The sequence below is a fragment of the Rhinolophus sinicus genome, chromosome 16 (genome assembly GCF_057876585.1).
Source record: "Rhinolophus sinicus isolate RSI-liver-muscle chromosome 16, RSI-T2T, whole genome shotgun sequence".
In the NCBI taxonomy this organism is placed as follows: Eukaryota; Metazoa; Chordata; class Mammalia; order Chiroptera; family Rhinolophidae; genus Rhinolophus; species Rhinolophus sinicus.
Window position 1 is genome coordinate 146,388,448 of NC_142516.1, and position 20,205 is coordinate 146,408,652.

General features: G+C 33.1%; 1 protein-coding gene across 6 annotated transcripts in view; it reads left to right on the forward strand.

Annotated features, from left to right (window-relative positions):
- Positions 1–20,205, forward strand: part of FGF14 (fibroblast growth factor 14) — a 616,691-nt gene that overhangs the window by 427,790 nt on the left and 168,696 nt on the right. The gene's annotated exons all lie outside the window — the stretch shown is intronic.

Consider the following 20,205-nt stretch of genomic DNA (forward strand, 5'->3'; position numbering starts at 1 on the left):
CTCAACCGTGCCAGGAGCCCGCAAGTTGGCGCATACCCGCCAGCAGCGTCTTGCTCTTGAGTCTCATGCGGGATGAGTTCCAGAGAAAAATCTCTTTTTACTCCGAGGTTCTTGGTTTACCCTGGGGATAGAGCCTAATCTCCAGAATGCTGCGGGAAAAATCACACCTTGGGATTGCGCTGGTTTCTTCCAGTCTGATTGGAGGTGTCAGGAATTTCTGTGTGTCTGGCCTCACTTGGCCTCCCAGGTCTTCTGGACACCTCCTTGGCTCCCAGACCTTGGTGAAATGTGTGTGGTGTTTCCCACAGCGTCTTAAACAGGGGTTGGTGTAAGAGAAGTGAGTGGAGGGTATGTGTGAATTAACGGCTAGTTCAATTGAGATTTACCGGAAAGCTGCTTAGCCTGCAACATGGAGCACTCTGAAGCCTTTAGGTCACATCTTGGGAAGCAGAGAGGGTCGCAGAGTAAGGAAGAATGAATCTGATTTGGGGGTTTGGCCAAGTATACATCCCCAATATGTATCAGTTTTAATTAAAGGACTCGCGAATTACATGAGGCAAACCAAGTAGTTACTACTTACAGATGAGTAGAATAGTTGCCTTTATCTATTTTTTTTTTTTTTTTTTTTTTCGAGAAACAGCTAATGTCCAGGATGACCGTCTTTTGCTGCCTTTAAAATGTCAGGGTCTGAGAAGGCAACTCACTCAAGAGCCAGAGCCCAGCAGCTTTTGTTCATCCCTGCTTGTCTCCACATCCACTTGCTAAGGGCGATAGCTTTGAGAGCATGGGGTGTTCTGTGGGAAAAATGGGGATTGCTTGCTTTTCAAAACTATGTGGGCTTAGCAGGAAACATCAAAGAATATATTTACGTTAATAGAAGTATATGTTTGCCCAGCACATTGTATTCTGCTGCCCAGCTGTATTTGTTTTAAATGCCCTGTTGTTCCAAAGACAGGAAAGAAAAGACATATGCTATACATGTGTATCTATGTGAGTGTTCCACACGTTTACAGATTTCTGACCAAAAGTTTTAATGCTCATTTAAAAAGTCTAAAGCTATATAAACAGTTTTAAAGGACAATAGCTTATTGTCACAATTAGAAATTGGAGATTACTTGCCCTTAGCATCAAGCTTAAAAGGCAAATATCTGAGTGAAATCGGAGTGACAGTTTTAAGGGAGATAAAAATTACATAAATATAGTAATTGTATAAATATAATACTTCTTATTGAAGTTTTGGGGGACAATGATATTTTCAGTATGGTACGGAAGCTATTAAAATTGGATTTTAATTTTCCACTTTAGCCTAGAGCTTTATCCAGCAAACCTTTGTATCATAAGACCAACTTACTGTTTTAAATATTGTTGATCTATGGAGGGTCACATTATCACGACTTAAAGTGTTTGCTTCTCCACTTATCTCATCAGATTATCTTTTAGAACTCAGTTCTCACCAGGCAGAGCTCCAAATTTGTCATCTACTTGAAGTAAATAAAACTATTCTCTTCTAGATAAGATTATTTTAATGTAAGCCATGATTAAAATTTATTGTGTGTATTCTTGAAATACATAACCAGCAGTTTATTTTATAAATATGGACAATAAATATTTTATGTCATATTGGGTGATGAAGGAGGTTTTGCGTTACACTTCTGAATTTCAAGATGGGGATGTACATTTTCCCAGATATAGAAAGGTATCTGAGCTCCCTAATAGTCTATTTCATCATTTCAACTGTGATTGCTTTCTTGATATTCACGAGTTCAAAGTGATACGCATGACTCGGTGATCTGTAAGAAAAATATATTTGAGAGCACTTTTACTACCTCATTTTTGATGGGCGGATAGAAAAGGAGATAGGCCAGCAGAAATTTCATTAGAACCTCTTCTTTTATCTTTCTTATATATAAAGAAATAAATTTTTTAGTGAAGAAAAATATAGATCTATCTCTTGAGTACCAGAAAGTAGTTACTATTAATTTAAACAAAATAAATATTAAAACTTTATATTATGCAGTTTATATATTAATATATAATTGTATGATTTTATATACAACTATGTATAATTATTTCACTGTTTTATTAAATACTTTTAGGAAATATTTTATACATATTTACTTTTTCCTCTAATACTCTTTGCATAGGAAGTGCTCCCAGGAAGTTAAAAAAAAAAAAATCTGTGTTGTTAATTTAAAGATACAACTTTTAGGTATGACAACTCTATATATCTTCATATTTGAAAATCACTAGTTTGACAAATAGTTATTGGATATTTTAATATGTCAGGTTCTGTTCCAGATATTATATGTAGAGCAGTGAATAGAGCAAATGAAGGTCCTTCCATCATGGAGCTTACAAACATGGGGTATAAAGTCATTGCATATGTAAAGGTACAAATTAATAAGAAACCACAAAACTCAAAGTCCTGAAAGGCATATGGAGGGATGAGATAGAGAACCATGGGGAGAGGGACTTAATTAGATCCAGTTGTCAGGGTGGGCCACACTGAGAGCTACAGGTTGAGGGCTGACGTCTGAGAAGGATGCAAAGGTTTGAAGAATAATGTGTGTGTGTGAAGACGCTGAGGTGGGAGAAATCTTAGCCTGTTGGGAGGAGCAAAGGAAGTGTAGAAACTAAGTATGTTTTTATTTTGTATCGTAATCCATTTTGGCTAAATTTTACATTTTGACGCGTAAATACAAATACATTTGACATGTTGGCAAACAGAATAAAAAGAATAGCTCCATATTTTGTGGTATGGGGACAAGGTAATATACATTTCTTAAATGTAGGTTTTGTTTTTTCTTGTTAATGCTTCTTTAAATAGTAATTAATTTAATGGGAAGAGTATGATTTATATGTACTTAATGTCCTTTTAAGTGGAGCCCTATACCCCATTCTGATCACCTCCAAACCCCATAGAAGGATGATTTTTATACCAGTTGTACCGTTTTGTCGTCTTGTAAAGGACAGGAAATTTGCAAATGGCTGTTAATGGTTGTGTGGGCACCATGACTCTATCCCAACTTTCCAGATTCATCTCCCTCTATCTTTCTCCTATCTGCATAGACTCCATACCTTGTTTGTACTTTCCTCTGAGCATAGAATCTTCTGTCTTCCATCTTCACCTGTTAAAATCATCCCCATTTCTTAAGGCTTGGATAAAATGTCATCTCCTCTGAGAAGTCTTCTCTTGTTGAAGATAAGTAAAAATGTAATGTGGCATTTTATACCTCACTATTGCTATTTGTGCTTGGTAATAGTTAATCAAGCACCTATATTCAGTAGATTTTAGTTAGGAGCAAAGTTTATATTTTCTTCACTTTCACAGGTTCTCAGATATTGCTAGAGTGTCTGCCATGCTCTGAGTACTTGTTACTGCCCTTGAATTGAAGTGAAATAAGGAAGGCCGCCAGGTCCAAAGATAACAACAACAACAACAACAAAAAGTTTCCTGGAACCACAGTGCTCTAACCAGACCATTTTAGAAATATACTTTTCAAATGTTTACATCTTTTCACTTTTTAAAAATATATACATATAATTTATCCGTTTTTTAAGGAAATACTGGATGGTTACATATTTGGGAGTTCTCAAGAATATAACCAACCTTACTGTAAGGCTTAATTAATTCATAAAACAAATATTTAGATATCTGTTAATTTAGCTAAAGAAGAAGGCACAAGGCCAACAAACGATTTGCAAATTTTATTTGAATCTTAACAAAAAAATGAAAACTAACATAGAAACTGCATCCAATGAAGTATAATGAACCCTAAAAGTGTTACATTTTTATTATGCGTTTTTAAAGCAAACAAGGACTTTGATTATCTGTAGGAAAATAACTTTTCAAAATCTTCAGTGTAGCAATTCCTTCTTACAATCTACTATGTTTTTTGACTACTGTCACAATAGGAACCATGGTTTCATGTGACATACATGTTTAATCAGTAGCTGTGTGAGTTTCTCACTAGCACAGTTTACCTAAAATAAATTACAGGATGTCATAACAAACAAGGAATGAAAAAATAGCTACTTAAAATTTGTTTTCAAGTTTTTCTGTAATATAAAAAGCAGAAGTGCATGTACACCAATATAAACAAAATTGCTTTGCTCGAGTGTGTTAGTGAAACCTATCAGCTATCCTAAGAAAAGTGGTCTGCCTTCATACAAGGTACTATATGAGTATAAGGAAAGACTTGTCTACCATCAGAAAATAATCAACAGCAAAGAGTCATTAAAAGAGTACCTTTCTTTGTGCTACTGTCCCCAAACCATTACCATGTGAAAATACAAAGATCACCAGCTTATTTTGGCTGTTTAAGTCAAGATAAAGCAAGACAATGTTTTTTCTCAAAGGATCATCCTTGTCTTTTGGAAGTGTATTTTTTTAGTTTTCTAAGGCCACATTCATGGGAGTCTTCCTACAAATCTTTTGATAATACCTGTTGTTAACTTTTCAATAATCAGAGTTTTATTGTTAGTTGTTTCAAAGCAAGATAAAAACATAGTTTTTCTCAATTGAAATGTCCAATTTTTTAAACAAGGGTGTTTTGTCAAATGCAGGGTTTGTAAGTGAAAGATCTCACAGGAATATTATTGAATTGGTAAATAAAACAATGTTAGAGAATAAAAAAAATGTTGACCTTGCTTGCTTATGTATTTTTATGTGGTTTAATTGTTATGATTTCAACATTCTACTTTTGTTTAGGCTTCTGAAAATGGATAATATCAAAGTGGTGCAATAACTTAAGATGTGGTGCAGTAAATAAAGTGAAAGATAGCATAGTAGGTTAGGTAAGATGTAAGTAAGGTTAAGTAAAATGGTTTTCTTTGAGTTGAGTTCAATTCATAGATTGAGTTGAGTTTGCATATATTGAGAAAACAGTATTATTAACTGATGAAGATATATGTTGACATTTCCTAATATAAGATTTCAGAAGCACCAAGTCCTTCCAACCCATTCCCACTCCTGGTTACCATTATCAGTTACAGGTTTCACTTCATATTTCAGATGAGTAGAATTATTAGTATAGTTCTATGTTTAGCCCCAAATTCTGTTTTTCTGTTAATAATGTCATTCGATATAATGTTACTATAAAAATTATTTTCAAATAGGCATGAGTTTCCGTTCTCTTCAATGTAAAATGATATCTTCTAAATTTTATTTACTTAATTTAAAAATAATGGCAAAAATTTACAGGAAATGGTAGGTGAAGTATTTTTCAGTCAGATTTATCTATTTCGCTCTGGAAATCTAGGTTTCTTTCCAGGTGTGCTCTATATTTCTCCCCAAACGGGGAGAATCTTTAGCCAAAAATGACTATGTGTTTGATAATTCCAACTGTATATGATGTTTTATAAATTGACATTTTAGAACTTAAGGGCTCAAAAAAGAAACACAAAAACATCATGGTAAATTCAAACATATAAGAGACCACTTTAAGGAGGTTGATGCAATTTAAAGTCAATCACACTGTATTGGCATGACTAGAAAACAATTAATTTAGTAATTTTATTTATAATGATTCCAATGTTCATTTTAAGAAACTCAGCTTAAATAAATATGTCACCATTTACTGTTCACTGGGGATGTGAAGATATCAGGGAGTGATAGGAATCTAGATATGTACTTTAAAAAAAACCACACATTTTTTGACAGTTACTACTTTATCATTCAGGGAAAAGGCTCTTTTCATAAAGCTACATTGTGTGAAATATTTGTTTTTGTGAAATATGTGTTTCACTCTATGCTTTTATAGTTTTTTGATATCAGGCTTAATAGGGACCCATATGGTATGACAATGGGGGATGGCCATTAAAAGTTAGTGTCTCACCAGGGCCTGACATATAACATTCTATAAGCATTTGTTGAATGAATGAAAAATCTTGTATTTCTCAGGATTTACATGTGGAAGTGTCATAGAGTGACAGTTGAGATCACTGTGTACATTGCAATGGCTGTAATTGACTGGGTACTTATTAATGTATTTAACAACTACCTATATGACATTTACTTTGTGTCAAACACTAGTACTATTTTGCTCTAACAACAAACCTATGTAGTAGGTACACTGCATTATCCGTCCATTGATATACTAAATTTACCATTAATGGATGATATACTAATATTGTCCAACCATCCACTTTATAAATGAGGAATCTGAAATAAACAAAAAAACAAAAAGGTTGAATAAAGTCTCCACGTAAACGTTAGAGTTGGGCTGGAATTAAAACCCAGGTTGCCAGGCTGACTTCAGAGTCCCTGCTCTTATCCAAAGCCACTTGTCAATTTCGCATATTGTATTTTATCACCTCAGTTATTTGACATTCATCACCATTTCATAGCAAAGAAAACTAGGTCTCAAAAAGTTTGTGTTTTACCAAAAAAGACTTACACCTAGCAAGTGATACAACCAGAGTTCAAAAACACCCTGTCACTCCTTATATCCTCTCTTCTCCCCACTACTTTATACTCTTTCAATTTTTCATGACATTGTGAACTTGTCATTAATGGAAGACACCTTCCATCGTGGCATGGAGTAGATGTCAACATATATATCTGTTGATTAGATGCATGTAATAGTATTAATATATGATTAACTTTTTTTTTTTTTTTTAAATTGAGGGTGCAAGAAGGTTTGCCTGGAAGTATAGACTTATTTATGGATTTTGGGAGAAGAGCCAAAAAAAAAAAAAAACCCAAAAAAAAACGGGCTGTATTTAACTAAGCCATTTTTGACATAGGAATGTAGCTTTGGTTTTCCAACAAGTGTTTGGATGTGACACATGTTGATATTATCTCCTTAATGAATTGCAACATTGACCTGAAATTCTGAAAAGGATTAATTTGGAGTGCTTTCATTAGCATTTAATGAAATTTCATGTTACGTCTTTCATTAATTTTCCTAGATTATATATTTTAAATATTTCTTATTTTTAATAAGATACCTTATTGTTCACAGTCCTTATTGGCTATACTGTACATGACAAACTGAAGCAAACCATTAAGGTTTTAGGGTCACAAATTAATTTTGAAAATTACAGTCTTAGACATCTAGATAATGTGCATAGTATGGTGCTTTTGAATTAACACATTGGTTCATATTTCTACTAATGAGCTCTTAGATTTTGTTCTTAAATACTGACACCAGAAGAAAATAATTTAGTCAAGTCTAAGTTGTTTGTAAATTGCATTATTCACTTTGTAGGAATTGCACAGAGATTAATATTTAACTCTGGGACAGCCTTACACATCAAGTTATACATTATTTGGATATTTTATTGACTTATGTGGCTTTTATTTTCTTGTTACCTTACTTACATGGTAAGGCGAATAGGTTAATCCAACTGCTAATCTATTTTGTATCTGCATGTACACAGCTGATTTGGGCTAAAGAATAACACACATATACATAAATTGGTCATACTTTAAATTCATAGTCAATAACATCAGATGGGTACATTTCTTAAAAATCTATTTCCACTGAGGTAGATGATATTCATTACCTTCTTTCCAAACCTTTTATACCTCCTCCCCATACCCATTCTCAACTATGACCTTACTTCTATTTCTCTGAGAAAATAGAAATAATCACATACTCCACAACTGCTTTTACAACCCTCTCTGCCGATCTATCCATTTATTCTTTTTCCTCCTGAGCTTGGGAATGAGAGCTTAGTGCTCCTATTTCAGGTCAAAACGTCCTCACATTGAGAAATAGATCCTTCCTCCTACTCAGGGACATCAGTTCAATAACTTCCCCTCTGTTCTGCATTACATAACTTCTATATCCCACTGTATTATTCTAAGCAGTATATAAATATGCTGTAGTATACGCCATCATAGAAAATAATCTCCTCTTGATCATGCATTCCTCTCTAGCTATTAAACCAGTTGTCTTTTAGTTGCAAAACTTGAAAAACAAATCTCCAGTTTCCTCCCTCCTGTTCCCTCATGAAACATTCTAATCATGTTTTGTCCCCAACAATAAAATGCCCCTGTCAAAGTCACCAATGATCTGCAAGTGGTCAAACCCAAGGGTTTATTCTCAGTGCTTATCCTACTTGTACATTTGGAATTTAACTTTTCACAATAAAATCATAACTTTTAGTATAACGTGGGTAGAGTTAGCTTCAAAATACTTCTAGCATGTTGTTTACCCCACCAAAACCATTCATGTTATCATCTTTTCATAGTTATGGTGTATCTGGATATTTAATTGAGTATGTTTACGTGTTAACTATTGCCATCATGTGACATGATGTCTTGCCAAACACTATTAGTATTCAGTTGGTACTCTGGTACCATTAAAAGGCAATGTTTGGTCTTTCCTCACTTGGGAAGAATATTCTTTTCATCACACATATTTGTATTGGAAGAATTTGAATAATAAGAGTTCTTTATAAGAATAAGTCTAATTCTTTTAATTTATTGACTTTAGAGTCAAGTATAACACAATTGTGATTAATCAATGTTTTTTAAACTCTTTATAAGTATAGCCAATAATAATTAGCAAATTAAAATATTTGATTAATTTGCTTAACGATAAACATCACACAAACTGAAGCATTATATAGAAAAAAATAGTCATGAACATAAGAAGGGCCATTTAACATAGCTTATTTTCTGTATGTGGAATGTTATCAATGATATATTTGGTTTTAAATAATGCCAATATGTTCTTTTATGCATGTACCTGTTGTATGTAGGTACCTAATAATGAACTCTGGTGATAAATTTAAGGTAACTTTTCACACTTGAATTTTTAGAAACTTTATTAACTGTATTGGGGTGACATTGGTTAATAAGATTATATAGGTTTCAAGCGTACCATTTTGTAATGCATCATCTGTTTGAATTTTTGATGTTTTTAAATCTCCTGTCAGAATGACAAGGAGCTTCTGGAGGTATGAGAAATGGTGAAATGCTGGCAATTGGATCTTAGGAAAAAGTTTATAGATAGAGTTTTATTATCTCTTCTAGTTAGGTTCTCCACTATGTTCAGTGACATGAATGTGATCTCTTTTCTTGGGAAAATTCTTGAATTTTTAAAGGGCAGTTGTTTGTTATTTTCGGAATCCAACAATGTTTCTCCCTTATGAAAAGGTCTTCAAAATATTCAGAATCTTATTGCTGAACGTCTTTTTATTCCAACAAATGTCTCATTTTATCTCTTTAAATTTCTGTAAATAAATCCTGCCTAGCCGTAGCTACATTACGCCCTTTAAATATTTGTTCATGGCTTCTTATCCTCCTTACCATTTGGCCAAGTTCTAATTGTTTAACTCTATTAATTTTTCTGCATAAGTAAATGCCAGCAGCGCCTTAATTTCTGTGGCTATGATTGTTCAGTAATTACCTCACCCTTATTCCAGCAAATGAGATGACTGATGTTTTTATGAAGAGAATTTTATGCCAAGGCCAACCTTGGTGTAGAGAAGACCAAAAGCATCGGCTGACTCCCTCCTCCCTGGGGGTGGGGTCTTTTTTGAAGGGAGGGATGAGGAAATTGAACAAGTCTATGCAGCACAGAAGTATTTGTCTTAGATTCGTGCCTGCCAAATTCAAGGAACATGTAGGGAAAGGAATTGAACATCTTCAAAGCATCTGCTAGGATTAGAGGCATTGCATGCCACATCTCTTCTCCCGATCAGAGAAAATAGGTGGTATTGTTTTCATTTTCATAGATAAGAGGAAATTAAATAATTTTTCTAGGAACTTGTGCTTGGCAGAAGGAGCATTTGAATGCAGGTCTGGCTGAGACACGATGTACATTTTTGGAATTAACTCACTGGACCCTAATAATGATAATAGAATTCAGCATCATATTCCACTGTCCTTCTGGGTTCATCCTTGTGTTGGACTAAAATGTCAACCCTGAAGTTTGCTTCTTCATTCTTACAGGCTCTATAGGAGAGTACACAGGTGCTGCAGCCGCTCTTGTGACCAGCAGTGTTACACATATGGTAACCACTTCACATAGAAGCAATGGCTCTGGATCTGCATCCACTTTTGCATTTCTGTCCAATGCTTTGGACACCAGGTCAACAAGCTGCATGAAGTGGCAAAGCCCAGGCACGGTCATTGCATAATGTCTTAGACTTTCCTCTTGAAGTAGCCATCTCAGAGCTTGTGGCAATGTTGACGTTTTTCTGTAAGGCTTGGAGTATTTTTATATTTGTGGAACTTTTATTTTCTTCATCCCAAGGCCTTTACATCTTGGAAAATTATAAATGTAAGAACAGTTGCTGAAGTTTCAAGAGTATGGCAATAATAAGCAAACATTTCCTCTTTCCATGCTACTGTTGCTGACCTGATGAAATTTTTGTCATTTGAAATGTCCCTGGTATCCAAACGCTCCCATGGCTGTTATGATTTTTACTTTCTTGGTGGTTTATTGTTGTATAGTCAAGGAAAACTAAGACTCACTGTACAATAGTAAGCACTTTTTTGCAACTTCTACACCAACAAACCAGCCTAAAGATAAAATTTTCATATCTGTGGGTTTTTCTTTTGCCCATGATAGTTGTAGCAGTCTCCCTAAGTACATTCATTTATAACATAAACATTCCTATTGGTTCCCTTTTAAAAAAAAGGAAACAGCACTTTGAAACATCACAGCTTCTTAACATTAACTAAAATGTCATCATAGTTGGCTCGCTTCATACTGCTGTTTCCTATTTTTTTATATTTCCTTTTTTATACTCCTCCATGATACGTTTGGGTAATGGTGAGAGCATGGGCTCAGAGATGAGAGACTCTGGGTCTCACTCTGCCACTCACTTGAGCAAACTCCAGAATGTCTGTTAATAAGCAGAGAACTCTATGCGATGAGAAAGTTGGACAATTTAGAAGACACCTTTTAGCTTTAATTTTTCTTTTGCTTACTTGTTTAAAAGCCCACATGGGCTGGGCCTTAAAAAATAAAGTCACAGCTACATTTCTTTGCCACATAGATTACACTTATATTAAAAGGCCATCCATCTACAGAACAGACTTGTCCTCTCAGTAGTCTGTTCTCAGTGTGTGCCTCCGTGGCCCCCTGCCCCAGAATGCCATCTCCTAATGCTTCCTGAAACCTCTGTGGGTTTGGATTTACTTTGGTTCCATGCTTCCTGTTGGCTGCTCACTAAATACAGCCTGAAAATAGTTGGTTAATTATCCCTGTATGTTATATTTATTCTACCTGTTATGAATTATAATCCATATAAGTACAATCTTGTCTGTTGTTCAAGTTTGAGATAATAGTACCTAGGAGTGCTTCTCTCTTTTGCTGAGAAAGTATAGTGTGCGTGTGTGTGTGTGTGTGTGTGTAAATAAAAAGATTAATGTGAAGCATGCTATGTGTCACAGATACAATATGGGGCATAAAAACAAAGTACTAACTATGTTCAATTTCAAATTTACATATATATTTTGAATAGTGTGCTCAGTTCCCTCCACCCTCACCCCTGTAGTTATTCCACTCCGTTTTTACACAGATAAAAGCTACATTCACAGATGTGAATATTGAAACAGAAAATATAAATCTCTTCTAAAAGTCAGTTTAAGCCCTCCCAGTACATCCAGAACTCAATTCTTTTAGATGTCTTTATTTGTTTTATGTTAAAAAAAAAAAACCTCATTGTGTTTTTCTGGGGTTGACATCTGCACAGAATTAAAATTATATATATATATATATATATATATATATATATATATATATATATATATATACACACACACACAAACACACACACGTATATGTGTGTGTGTATATATATGTATGTATATATATATATACATATATATACAGCTTTGTTATTTAAGACCTAATCACACTAGGTACTAAGCTAAAACCAATATGAAAAGGAGAAAGCTTTAATGAGGAGATATGGAAATAAAAAGGGTGTAACTAAAATGAATGACTACACACATAACCATCGTTTTCACAACTGTGGTCTGCAACTTAAATGAATATCAAGGTACCCATAGGAATTTCAATGTTCAATTTTAAGTCCTGTTAAGTAGCATTAAATACATTCCTTAAGAACAGCATACTATGGCCCTAAATAACAACTAGAATACATTCAAAGAAAGCAATAAAGAGAAGAACATCAAACAGAAAACTGGAAGAAGTAATTTAATCGCAGCATGAGATGGACTAGTCAAATGAGACCATTGGATATTAACCATTTGGAATTGACAAAGGCAGCAAGCTTTTGGGGGAAATAAAGGGAGGAGCACTAAACAAGTGAAGGTCTCAATTGGGAGAAATGCAATTAATCAAACATAGGACTAAAGCTATGGGATTTGTATCAAAACTGCTGGTTCTAAAAGTAGGCTAGATTGATGTGCTTCTGATTAGCTAGCAGCCAGTGAAAATTTAAATTCTCAAAAGCCATGACAAGGTTTGGAACAGGAAAATCATCCTTCGGTAAAAATTTCAGTAAATAATGATTTTCCTAGTGAAGAAATTAATTATCAAGAGGATTCCTTTATGCTTCAGCGAGTTGGTTATTCTGTGGTTATTAGCACTTGTATCCAAGGTGATTTCATTTAAAGAGTGCATTAGACACAAGTGGTTTGATTGAGCATTCTGACTTAATGGCTGTTGTATTAATATTGGCTGCAAGCATCTCGTTTCATGAGGGGAAATGCGGATGGGCCACATACTGCATATTCTGATATAGGATTTCAAGTTGCAGTTAAGAAACTATGTAACACAAAGGAAATTTTAATACTTGCCAGTTTGGTTTATTCTTAAGAAATATGTGATCCTCTTTTATGCAAATGCCTCTGAAGTCCATAAAAAACACACGAAAACTTACCATCAAGAAGCTAAAAAGAGGACAGAAAAAATTATATCTTTATATTTATATATAGATGTAGATAGATGGATGGATGGATACAGATAGATGACAGATAGATAGATAGATAGATAGATAGATAGATAGATAGATAGATGATAGATAGATAGATAGATAGATAGATAGATAGATAGATAGATAGATAGATAGATGTAAAATGTTGAAGGTGCAGTTAGCAAGCAGAATTCTTAAGGTTGGGAACTTCTACCTCTTGTATGTATTCTCCTGGCCAAGTGCCTGTGTGTCTCTGGTCAGAGGACATCTGTTGCCATAAATAATCTAAGGGGGTTGCTAAACTGATAAACCTGAGATATTCCTATTGTTGCAAGCAAATATAAGACAGTAAATATCTTAGCTGATCAAACTTAACCATTATCTGCACTGAACCTCATAAAAATTCTTATAGTAGACAACATTATGCCTATTTTTCATGTGAAAGAATGGAAATTTATGGGTATTAGTAATATTTTGTTGGTGATATTGTTTATACTATAGGAGTAGTAGATTACAACCTTGGATTTTTGGATTTCTAGTGTGAGGGCTGCTCCCTTATGATACTTCTACCTTCCACTGTGAAGTTATCTTGATAATGAATAGGAAAAAATGTGCAAAGAACATTCTTCCCAATTAGGGTACAATTTGCAAGTTGCAAGAACATTCTTCTCAATCAGGGTTGGAAGTCACCACTTGGGAAGTGGAAGGCAGACGCTAAGAATTATGGCTTTAGTTCACCTTCTCCTAGCTCTGCTTTCTTTTACATGCTTCTATTTAATTATGAGAAATTCCATTCCATTTTCTTTGGACAGACTTTCTTCATTTTTATTGCTTTGTAAAATTTGCAAGACTATAAAATCCAGGAGACAACTTAACAGGGTAAATGTGCTTCCCCAACTTTTGGGAAACATAATTCTTCTAGCTGTCCCTAGTTTCATTTTTTAAAAAGGCATTTGTTTTTCTGCTGATTAGAAAACCCTCTCAGTATTTCTTATGCAAGACTACCATTAAAGATATAAAAACTTCCTAGAGTGAAAAACTTCAGAACGTTTATGAAATGACCTATGGTTTGAAGATTATATGTACGTCATCTAAGACTATTTCATAAATTTCATAGCAGTTTTTACATTCAAAATGTTATGCCAATTTAAAAATAAACATTTTGTTGAAATATAGCATGCACGTTAAGAAGTGCTCACATCCTATACAACTTAAATTTTCATAAAATCAATATACTTGTATAAAGACCACCTGGATCAAGAATAGAACAGTGCCCCAGAAATCCCATTCATATGTGTTTCCAATGAAGAAACCCTAAAGCCCTATGTTGACTTCTAACACAATATATTAGTTGTGCCTGTTTCAGAATTAACATAAGTGATATCATACAGCATGTGCTTTTTGTGACTGGCTTCTTTTACTTAACATTATGTTTGAAGATACATTAATATTATCTTTGAGAGTATGTGGTTCATAACATCTGTAGCGATGTTCCCCTTTTTCTTGATATTGATAATTTGTGCTTTTTCTCTTTTCCTCTTGAATATTTTATTAATGTGTATTAAATTTTATGAGTAAAACAAAAACCACTTTGGGCTTAGTTGATGTTTTTTTATTGTATATTTTTGTGTTTTATTAATTTCTGTTCTTAAATTTATTATTTCCTTCTATTTTCTTTAGATTAAATTTGCTATTTTCTGTAAAACTTCTTGAGAGTATAAATTGTAAGCTCATTGATTTTTAAGCTTTTAAGAAATTTAAACATACATTTAAGACTAAAAATTTATTTCTTAAGCATGGTGTCTGTAAACATTTACATTTTGCTGTGTTGAATAGGTTGTGCTGTGCTATATTTTAATTTCTGTTTAGTAAAATATTCTCTAATCCCCATTGTGATTTATTCTTTTACTCATTATATAGAAGTGCTTGTTAAATTTTCAAATATTTAGGGATTGTCTAGTTATCTTCTTATAAAAATAAATCACTAAATTTCTAGGTCAAATCCACCATAATCACAGAACAAAGAAATATGTGATTTGACAACAAATTTTTTTTTCAGTTGTCAGGTGTGACATTTTATGTACATATATTTTATTATTTGTTAATTGTATATTTTGATAATCTCCACTTTTGTCAGGTACTGAGATACCTGTGTTAAAAATCTCCCATTATGATTGTGGATTTTTCTGTATCTCATTTATATCTGTCAGTTTTTGCCTTCTTTGTAGGTTAATATGAAATTATTATATCTTACTGGTAGATATATCCTTTTATCATAATATATTCTTTTTTCCTTTAATATTTGCTATTAGTATAACTACACCAGCTTTCTTTGGTTTAGTATTTGTATGGTGATTATTTTTCAGCTTTTAACTTTTCCTTATACTTAAGGTAGACATACTGTAAGCATGGATTTATTTTGTTTTTGTTTTGTATTATTTTTGTATTAAATACAGTCTGGCAAACTCTAACTTTTAATTAAATACAGTCTGGCAAACTCTAACTATTTATATTTGATTAAATTACTGATATAATTGAGCTTAATTATATCATCTTAACCTTTGTTTTCTATTTGTCCAACCTATTCAATGTTCCTTTTTTTTGTTTTCTTATATATTTTTTAATGTGTCAAGAATATTTTTTTAGTATTCCATGTTGCACTATTATTAGCCTGAGGCTTATAAAGCCATTACAGTATATTTTAGTGATTACCCAGGATATTACCACATTTAATGTTGACTTAATAGAATCTAATATAAATTTGAATACTTACCACTTTTAATGCAATATTAGAACCTTAGTATAATTTGTCATTTATTCTATTTCTTGTTCCTTATTGTGATTCATATATATATATATATATATATATATATATATATATATATATATAACTCATATAAATTATTATTGCTTAATACAGTAAATATTTATGTAGATACTTCCCTTTTAATTGCTATTTATTTATTCCTACATTTTTTGTGTTTTTACCTGTGAAGCTTTTTTTCCTTCTGCCTAAATGTCTCTTTTATTACTACTATTATTATTACTGTTATTTTAGTGCAGCTTACTTGTTATGAATTATGTCAGTTTTATTTGCATGAAAATTTATTTTGTTTTTTATCTTTGAATGGTATTTTTACTGGGTGTAGAATTCTAGATTGGAGATTATTTTCTATCATCACTTTAATGATGCTGACAATTCCATTGCCTTCTGGCTTCAATTATTTCCTATTGAAAATGCAGCTGTCATCTTAAAATTTCTCTTTTGAAGGGAATATGTATTCATTTTGCTCTGGTTGCTTTTAAGATTTTTCTCTTGTCTTTTATTTCAGCAAGTTTATCATGATGTGCTTAGCTGTCATTTTATTTTATTTGTCTTGCATGAGGTTTATAGCATATTCTGAATTTGGGATATAACATTTTATGTCAGCTTCAGAGATTTTACTATTATTCCAATATTATTTCATCATTCTCTCACTTTTGTTTTCCTAGGACTTCAATTACTTATATGTTAGTTCTTTTCATTATGGCCCATATGTTCTTACTCTCTCTTCTAGATTTTATATGTTGTTATGCCCTGTGCTTAATCTGGATATTACCAAGTGGGTTATTTTTCAGTTATTTAATCCTCTCTTCTTTTGCTATCAACTCATCTATTGATATTTTTATTTCCATTATTATATATTTTTTCAATTTTTGAAGTTCTATTTGATTATTTCATTTATCAGATTAGATCTCTATCATTTTCTTAAATATATTAATCACAGTTATTTTAAATTCTGTATCTGTTAAATCTAATATCTGGATCACCTACGTGTCTCTTTTTATTCTCTGTTTTTCCTTTTGATCTCTCTGTACTTTCTTTGGTAATTTTGATTGAGTGTTGAACATTTTGGATAAAAAACCATAGAGATAATCTATGATTTTATCTTACTTGGGGAGGATTTTTTTTTGTGTGTGTGTGTGTGTGGGTAATTGGGGCAGAAAACCCCAAATTATTCTAGCATGAATTATATTCATGTTAGATTTTCAAGTGTGTGTGTGTGTGCGCGTGTGTGTGTGTGTGTGTGTGTGTGTGTGTGTGTGTGTATGTATGTGTTAGCTTGTCTATTTTTAGTTTGTTTTTTAGCTAAAGTGTACCTTTATAGTGGTTCCAACTGAAAGCCTGGATGTTTACTAAGGTTACTACTGATTGGCAAGCATGAGCTCCAACTTTCGTCTCCTTAGCATTGTTGACTGCCAAAACCTTTGCTTTGCTTTTCAGCCATTTTCCTTTCTTCACTTCTGAAAGCAAATTCTTGAGAGAAAGAGGGATGTACAATTTTGTGCTCACCTCCCTATGTTTTCTTTCTTTCTTTTCTTTTTTTTTTGAATGTTGACCTCTGAAGTCTTGGTTGCCTTGGAATCTCTCTCTGGCCTTCAACCAAATTTCTTTTTTTCTTTTTTAAAAATATGTATATCTATATCTAACTTTCATACTTAGTGAGAGAGTTGATCTTATACTGTTTAATTGTTCATTACTAGCAGTGAAATTGCTTTCCTAATTTTAAATTCTAAATTTCAGAGAAATTATCAATTAGGAATTATTATTTCCCTTTTTGGTCACTATTTCCTAAATATAGTAAAAAGTCAATGTCTTGACAAAAACTGAGAGAGTTTTTGTGATTTTTAGGTATTATCAACTCTTTAGTATCAATTTTTCTTGTAGGTCATTTGGATTTGTTGGAAGAAAATTCTTGACCAGGTGTTTATTTGATTTGATTTGATATTTTGAAACATTACCTACTGACTGAATTTAATTTCAGTTCTAATTTCCAACAAAAATCTGGGGCAAAGAAGGATATTTTGTCAATAATTGTTTCTGGATATACATCTGTTGTATATTATATATGCCATGCTACTGTATGGCTAATACTATCAGCTGAAGTTATTTCATGCCTTTTGAGTTCTAGTGTAAAAATTGGATTATTCTTTCATCCTCTAAATTTATTCCCTTATGGTTGCTAACAACATAGTTGTAGATTAACAAATCACCTTCTGGTATGTTTAAAAAACGTGTGGGTTTACTTTGTAAAGAGTAATATAAAGACTTGTGGGTGTTCTAATTTATAGGTGTCTAATTATAAGAAAGATGAAATGGCAGATCCCATTTTCCAGGCTGCTATAAATACCCTGGTCAGCAGGTTTATTCCTACTCATGAGCCCTCCAGAGAGATGGGAGCACCCCTGGTAAGAAACCAGAATATTCCTACTTGAATTCTATGGCACGTTTTGATGATTGTGCTACCATAGGTCCCACCCCCAACTGTCTTGGTCTTGCAGAACTCTTTCGGATTAGAGTTGTGTTTTTTTTGAGTAAGTAAATCAATTATAATCTTCAATATCCTTATTTATAAAGTAAGTTAATATAATTATATCTATTTTGCTTGCCTCACATAAGACTCAAATGAGATAATGCACATAAACGTGCTTTGTAAATTGCCAAACTCTGTGTAAATACAATGAGGGCCAAACCTGGACCTGGGTAAATCTTTCAGTATATCTATTGATCAAAGCCCCTCTTCGATATGCATAACACACATCTCCCAGCACATCATGTTTCTAATTTCATTCCTAAGAATATTAATATAAATCAATTTAGAAATCTAGGCTGGGAGGAAAAGGTAAAGGTTATCGGTTACTTACTTCCATGTATCTTATCTTTATTTGTACTATAGTGTATTTTCCTATGTCTTTCCTAGAGGAAATTTAGAAAATCATCCAGCTCAGTCATCTTATTTTATAGATAAGGTAACCCACAAACAGAGATAAAACCCCAAAATATGAATTTGCCGGAGCCAGATAGAAAGGATTCTCCCAATTCATTTTCTTGATTTGTTATGTGGATGTCATAGCATTGTACCATTTCAGATAAAACACACACACGCGTGTCTGCCTGTGGGCACACATATACACACAGAAAAAAATGTCCTCAGGCTGTGAGAAAGGATCTGACTTCATTTCTCATCTCTTCCTCCATTCCAAAATGTATTTCCTTTCCATTCATATACCTCTCTGGTAAGGCATTAGTATCTTCTTGTTGGAATCTTTTGCTGCCTCTCAGCTAGCATATTTTTCTTCACTGTGGAGTCACACCATGAGAGAAGATATGACTATTACAACCCAAAGTCTGGGAATAGAGTTCATAAAATTGTTTAGGAATTGTGTAATGTCTGGAGAGTGATGCAAGTTGAACGGAAATGAAATGTATGGGATGTTGAAAATGGGAAAGGGTGCTCTGGAATGTAGGCAAGTACACAAAGAAAAGACATAGCACCTTAGTGTGGGTGTGATAGTTTTAAATTTTGTATTTGGGGATGGGGGATGGATCACTTTGGAAATAAAAGACAAAGTATTTAGATGAGACTGACTTGGTAACATGAACACAAAATGATAAAAGTGTTCAGAGACCATTATTGTTCTGCCTCAATAGCAGACAAAAGTGTTCTCTGTTGGCTAGCATACTTTGCAAACGGGTATGAATACCCTTGGGGAACAGAGGAGTATATGGGAGCCTGAGAACCCATAAGTATTTCTTTGTGCAGCATCAATTTTAGTTACGATAAGTAATTTAAAATATAGCAAACAAAAACAGATTATTGAGTAGAATGCAAATTTCAAAATTCAAATTTCAAAAATTTGAATAGAATACAACATTCTAAAGAAACTCCTGCTTACTGGGTGCTGTATAAGGCTGCATCCCTCAGTGTCAGCAGTAAACATGACCGCTTAACTTTCCTATATGATTGAAAGTACTTAAGTAAAAATATTTGAGAATCACTGGAACATTTGTGTTGTAGAATATATCTAAGCACCTGGTTTATTCTCACAAATCCCTCCTTCATTTTTTGGCCTATGGAATATCAAACATCAGATGTTGCCCTTTCTAATTCCTAATTTAAAGTATAGAAAGTTGATTCTTTACAAATTGATGCATTCTTGCTTCTACATATTAATTTGCTAAAGTTACTTCTCTTGTACATCTGTGTTTGTATCTCTGTTCCCCTTCTAATGAGAGTAAGTATTTTTCATCTGCCTTTAAAAGGTTTCACAAATTTGAATGACTCTTGGCCTAAGGTGAAAGAACATGTTATATTCACACCCAGGTTGAAACAAGGCATTTGTACTCTGTAAAACCAACTTTGAATAAATGAACAGGTGGAAAAATAAAAGAGAAATAGTGAAGAAATGCATAAAATGCTTCACCTCATAGAACTGTGTACTGAAATTGATGACCTACTTTGCATTTGAAAAGAACTCGAAACATTTGAAAGGAAATTAAATGATCAGTCTTCAAAAATTGTTGCAAATCCAGCATAT